Source organism: Mus caroli, chromosome 17 (genome assembly GCF_900094665.2).
Source record: "Mus caroli chromosome 17, CAROLI_EIJ_v1.1, whole genome shotgun sequence".
Classification (NCBI taxonomy): Eukaryota; Metazoa; Chordata; class Mammalia; order Rodentia; family Muridae; genus Mus; species Mus caroli.
In genome coordinates, this window is record NC_034586.1 from 84442264 (window position 1) to 84448806 (window position 6543).

Consider the following 6543-nt stretch of genomic DNA (forward strand, 5'->3'; position numbering starts at 1 on the left):
TTTCTTTCTTTCTTTCCTTCTCTTTTTCTGACTTGATATCCTTGGGCTAGGTGGGTGCGGTGGAAGGTAGTGGGGTTCTGTGAGTCAGCTTCCAGGGTCAGACATAGTCGGAGGAATGCAAAACAGACTCAGCGGTTACTTTCTTCTGTGCTTTGAGTACAAGAAACATGACATTTAAATACAAGTTAGAACAAGTATCAAAAGAACTGACCCAAAGGAGCTCCAACTGTGAGCTGAGGAGGACTCTGAAGGTAACTAAATGCTTTCTACCATTGTGTTCCCACCCTAGTGAGTGCACCTCACCTCTGCCTCTTCTGCTCCCTGCCTTCCACTTCCTGCTTCCCTCAGCAGAGCTATCCTTGGGCAGTCTTCCTGATGTGTTCTTCTCACATCTCGCTTGATATATTGCATGGACTCAAACCACCTTTACTATTATTACTTTTTTACAACTCATTGCATTATATTCAGACATGGCTTAATTTTCATTAAATAGATCCAAAGTACATTATGTCAAGTACAAGGCTTCTCACATAAGTCCTTGCCAATCAGTAATGGCATTGCTTCTTATGGAGTTCTTATGGAACCAGAATCATCAATGTAGCTTTCAGACATCTATAGCAGCAGTCAGAGCTGGCCTCCCATACATTAAAATCTGCTTGTCACCTCTAAATTAATTAATTACGAAGGCAGGCTTTGGAGGTGATCAGGAATGGGTTTATCACATACACTGTTGCTTCTGTGTAGACTTGCTCTGAACCTCAGTGGTGAAACCAGAGTTTATGCTGCACTAAACTGAACTCAGGATTTGTCCCTCACATGCGGCAAAGCATAGAATGAAAACAATTGTCACAAAGAAAGACCTTATATTCAACCAATCCCCAGAAACAAGAGGCACAGCACACCAGTGTGGGCTAAGGCAGGGGTGTATGGGGATAGACCATTGGGGTGACCAGAGTGTGTCAGGAGGCTCAAGCAGGGAAAAGGGAAAGTGTGGCCTTTGTTTAACACTGTGCAGCTGGGCCCTACCATGAGCATTTCATGTCTTGTATTGCCTGGATTTGTCCTTCTATCTTTGGGCCTTCTAGCTGGTGGTTCAAAGCAGGGCTCAAGAAGAGCTGTGGAGTGCAGACAAACATTGCTTCAACTGCTCACAGTTTCTGCTTTAAAGACCTCACAATTCTGAGACAATCTGGAAGTTTTTTAGAGGAGGTAAAAGGAGACTTGTGAAGACAATCTGATTGGAGAGACCATTAGAGGGGCAGGGTTTTTCTCACACTGAAGGGACGTTTCCAAATTTCTTAAGCTGTTCTTCTTGTTCATGGGTAGCTGGGTCTAGACTCTGCATCCTAGAGAAGAATGACTGCAGGGATGGGTAGCTCCAGGTGGGATACCCTGCTCTATCAAGGAGTCAAGCCCTGCCCAGTGTCCTTAATGATAAGAGAGTGAGCCACTGCATATGAAGGGCCGTGACACTAGGACAACAGACATTTCTGTTCCCCCTGCCCGTGTGTGTGTGTGTGTGTGTGGTATTTATATGTATGTGTTTGTGTGTGTGGTGTGTATATGTTTGTGTATGTGCCTGTCAAACCTACTCTCTCTTTCTGTGGTGTGTGTGTGTGTGTGTGGTGTTTATGTCTGTGTCTGTCTGTGAGGTGTGTTTATGTGTGTGTCTGTGGTGTGTGTGAGTGTGTAGTGTGTGTTTATGTGTGTGTTTGTGTGTGTATTTTTCTGTGGTGTGTGTGTGTGGTGTTTATATGTATGAGTTTGTGTGTCCTGTGTGTGTGTGTCTCTGTGTGTGTGTCTGTGGCTGTCAATGCCCCCCTCCCTGTGTGTGTTTGTGTGTGTGTGCTGTGTTTATGTGTGTTTGTGTCTATCTGTGGTGTGTGTGTGCTTTGTATATGTGTGTGTGTGTATGTGCCTGTCAAGCCCACTTCTCTCTCTTTCTCTGTGTGTGTGTGTGTGTGAGATGACTCTTTTTGGACTAGGAAAGCACAAAAGGTGACTAATGTCAAGAGTTCTTCCCTGTTGAGTAGCATGGGAATCCAGAATGAGAATTAGTCTGTGGCCAAGAAAATGTTCTTGCTTTCTCCTCTTTGTCCCACTTATGAAACTTCTGGAACAGTGTCACCCACACAAGAGTTACCTTAAACCATAAAGATTGTCATTAGAGGACTTCTTGGAAGAAACCTTTTTGTAAAACAATTCCTTACAATGTGCATAGCCATCCCTGAAAAGACACCTCTACATTTACATCACTCATCACTCGGCCTGCCTTCTCCTCCTCCAGCCCTCTTCAATCCTTTCCCTGCTCCACCAGTGTCTGTGCGGGCTGACCTTCACAGACTACCTGACCCACACGTGTCTCTGACAGCTGGCTTCCGGTTGGAACTGATAGAAGAGTATCAACAGGAGACAGAGAGCTGGGCTGCATCCCTGCTAGATACCCAACATGGTCAGGTGACCACAGCTCCTGTTAGTGGCTTCCCTGTCATCAGGATGGAGCGATGACACTTTATTCTTTGTTTTTCAGGCCGTAGAGTAGGAATGCCCTTCTGTGGCTAGTACTGGGAGCCACATACCATGTTGGTTTCCTAACCCTGCGCATCCCTCTGGAGGCAATCCTTCACTAATTACATCCTCTTCTTCTGAACTGGATTGTTTTTTCTCTAGGACCTTGACTGATGACGCAAGCAAGATTACTCTTTTGGTTGTTTTTGCAGCAGTGGGAATGGTTACGGTGATCTGGTCACTTTGTCCGATGTACATTCTGCTTGTGCCTCTATGCCTATCAGTAGCCATGCAGGCAGGCAGCCTGGGCCTCTGGGTCAGCCTGTGGCTGCCTGTCATTGTGGGATAGTGTTTGGATGGAGTCAGAGCTCTGTAAGCAGAGGACCTGACAAGGTACCGGCGCTGGTCTGACCTGAGTTCAGGCTGCATTTCTAGCCGTGATATCTCTTTTGCACTTGAATGATTTAAATAGTTTCTCTGATGTCTATTTCTTCATCTGTGACATGAGCTCATGCCAGCATTCACTGGCTGGGCTGTGTGAGGGCAACTGAGGCCATGAGGAGAGCCAAGCACATCCACCTCAGCCTTGAGGACATGGCTGTGGTTAGATGTTGTGTTTGGGCCTTTGGTTTCTACACAGTTGAACTCACCCGACTCTCTATCTTGTTCCAAGATGAAAAGACGCGGGAAGCCTCATCTTGAGGAATGCTTATCATAGAGTGGAATTAACTTTTGTCTTATCTGTACAGGGTAAGGCAGAGCAGGGCAAAATCTTCCAGAAACTGAGAACATATCGGGCCCTCAGCCATCACCTCTTCAGTATGACTTTGGAGTAAAAGTTCAATACGATGAATCTCTGATACCTCAAAATCTCAAAATGTATATAATATATATCCCCCAGGGAGAACCAGCCCCACCGTGACTCTGGGTAGAAGAACGCTCTGAACTTCTACATGACAAATGACCCATAGCGGAGGCTGTGGAGTTTTAGAGAAGTCTGTGCAGCTTTCTTCTGGGAGATGGTGGTACACAGGCCAAGCTATAGGCCGCTTCTGAAAGAGGAATTTCTCAAGATCTCAGTCCTCAAAGAGAGCTAACTGCAGCTCTTTTTGGTTACTGCTATGGCTTTGGCAATTTTTTTTATTATGCATGACTAGAAGGTTGCATAGCTATTCATTTGTCTGTCTGTCTGTCTGTCTATCTATCTATCTATCTATCTATCTATCTATCTATCTATCTATCTATCATCTATCATCTATCTATTTCCTCCTTATGTATTTCAGAGTGACCTGGAATTCCTAGTCTTCCTGCCCTTACATCCTGAGTACTAGGAGTGCAGGCATGCTGGGCTCTAGGCAATGGTTCTTGACTGTGCCTGGGCCCATCTGGGGATCTATGAAGATGCTGACTCCATGGTTTCAGCCCGATTTTCAGAGGACAAGGATGACCTATATGCTACTGCTGCCCCCATAGGGTTCTTTACATATAAATACCTGTTTGCATTTCAAGTTTGTCTCTTTGTCCCTCCCAGGGTGGGTGGGTGGGGCTTGTTTTGAGGATCCTCAGCTTTAGCCAGAATTGAATATTGGGCCAATCTCAAGGGGGAACAAGACATCTCCATTGGTTGTCACAGGTAACTTGTCAGGCTCCCCCTGTGGTGTGAGCATGTTTGTGTGGGAAGACTGAGAAGTTCTTCATTAAGGATTAGTTACTCTGTGGTCAGCCCTTGCTCGCTGAGGATTTCCAGTCACAGCTGGATATCTGTGTTGACTTCTGTGTTGTCTCACCTGTTTCTTGGCTGGTCCACGACTTTGAATTTGTTCTGGTTTAGTAGTTGGGGTTCTGGCTCTTTCTCCTTCTCTTCTGCGCCCTTTCTATCCCATGCTATTCATCATTCTTCTTAGTTTTACCAAGCAAACACAATCCCAGGCCCTCAACAGTGAAGAAATGAGTTTGAGTGACTTAAGAGCATGTTGTAAACTCCCTGGCAGAATGAAGCTATTCTAAGTAACTTTGCCTGCTTTTCACTATTAAGACAATAGCCTCCATAAAATTAGAGTTTTTCCCAGGGAAAAGGAGAGACCATGGCCAGATGGTCTCCCAGGAAGAGATTTCAATTTGAGAAGTTGTCAGTTTGAAGAGACCAGGGTGAGACAGTGATGGGGTGGGATCATATCCTGACAGGGTCTGCTCAGTTATGCATCCCTCTTGTCCTCTATGTAAATCTTAGCTTCATATCAGGACTCTGAATATTATCTTGGTGGCAGCCATTGGGCCTCTGTTTCTCTTTCCAATGTGGACACACTGAATCAATCTCTTTTTCCTATTTTTACTATTTTTTTGTTTTGTTTGGTTTGGTTTGGTTTTTTGAGACAGGGTTTCTTTGTATAGCCCTGGCTGTCCTGGAACTCACTCTGTAGACCAGGCTGGCCTCGAACTCAGAAATCCGTCTGCCTCTGCCTCCCAAGTGCTGGAATTAAAGGCGTGCGCCACCACCGTCCTGCAATTTCTTTCTTTCTATTTAAAGTTTTTTTTTTTTATTGGACATTTTCTTTATTTACACTTCAAATGTTATCCCTTTTCCTGGTTTCCTCTTTGAAAAACACCCTCCCTCTATCCCCTCCCCTATCCCCCTGCTCACCAACCCACCCACTCCTGCTTTCTGGCCCTGGCATTCCCCCACACTGGGTCATACAACCTTCATAGGACAAAGGGCCTCTCCTCCCATTGATGTCCAACTAGGCGATCCTCTGCTGCATATGCAGCTGGAGTCACAAGTCCCACCATGTGTGCTCTTTGGCTGGTGGTTTAGTCCCTGGGAGCTCTGGGGGTACTGAACTTTTAGGTGTGCTGTCAAGTGCTAGGAATGCTCTGTCCATATTCTTTTTGGAGGCACTCAGAGCTATGAGTTTTCCTCTTAGGAATGTTTTCATTGAATATGTTGTGGCTTATTTTTCATTAAACTCTAAAAAGTCTTTAATTTCTTTCTTTCTTTCTTCCTTGACCAAGTTATCATTGAGTAGAGTGTTGTTCAGCTTCCACGTGTATGTGGGCTTTCTATTATTTATGTTACTATTGAATATCAGCTTTAGCCCATGGTGATCTGATAGGATGCATGGGACAATTTCAATATTTTTGTATCTGGTGAGGCCTGTTTTGTGACCGATTACATGATCAATTTTGGAGACAGTACCATGAGGTGCTAGGAAGAAGTACCTTTTCGTTTTAGCATAAAATGTTCTATAGATATCAGTTAAATCTATTTGTTTCATTTGTTTCATAATTCTGTTAGTTTCACTGTGTCTCTGTTTAGTTTCTCTTTCCATGATCTGTCCATTGATGAGAGTAGGGTATTGAAGTCTCCCACTATTATTGTTTGCAGTGCTATGTGTCTTGAGCTTTAGTAAAGTTTCTTTAATGAATGTGGATGCCCTTGCATTTGGAGCATAGATGTTCAAAATTGAGAGTTCATCTTGGTAAATTTTACCTTTGATGAGTATGAAGTGTCCCTCCTTATCTTTTTTGACAACTTTAGGTTGAATGTCGATTTTATTTGTTATTAGAATGGCTACTCCAGCTTGTTTCTTGGGACCATTCGCTTAGAAAATTGTTTTCCAGCCTTTTACTCTGAGGTAGTGTCTGCCTTCGTCACTGAGGTGGGTTTCCTGTATGCAGAAAAATGTTGGGTCCTATTTACATAGCCAGTCTGTTAGTCTATGTCTTTTTATTGGGGAATTGAGTCCATTGATATTAAGAGATATTACGGAAAAGTCATTGTTGCTTCCTGTTATTTTTATTGTTATAGTTGGAAGCCTGTTCATGTGGCTGTTTCTTTTATGTTTGTTGAAAGAATTGCTTTCTTGATTTTGCTAAAACATAGTTTCCCTCCTTGTGTTGGAGTTTTCCCTTTATTATCCTTTGAAGGGCTGGATTTGTGGAAAGGTATTGTGTAAACTTGGTTTTGTCATGGAATATCTTGGTTTCTCCATCTATGGTGATTGAGAGTTTTGCTGGATATAGAAGCCTGGGCTGGCA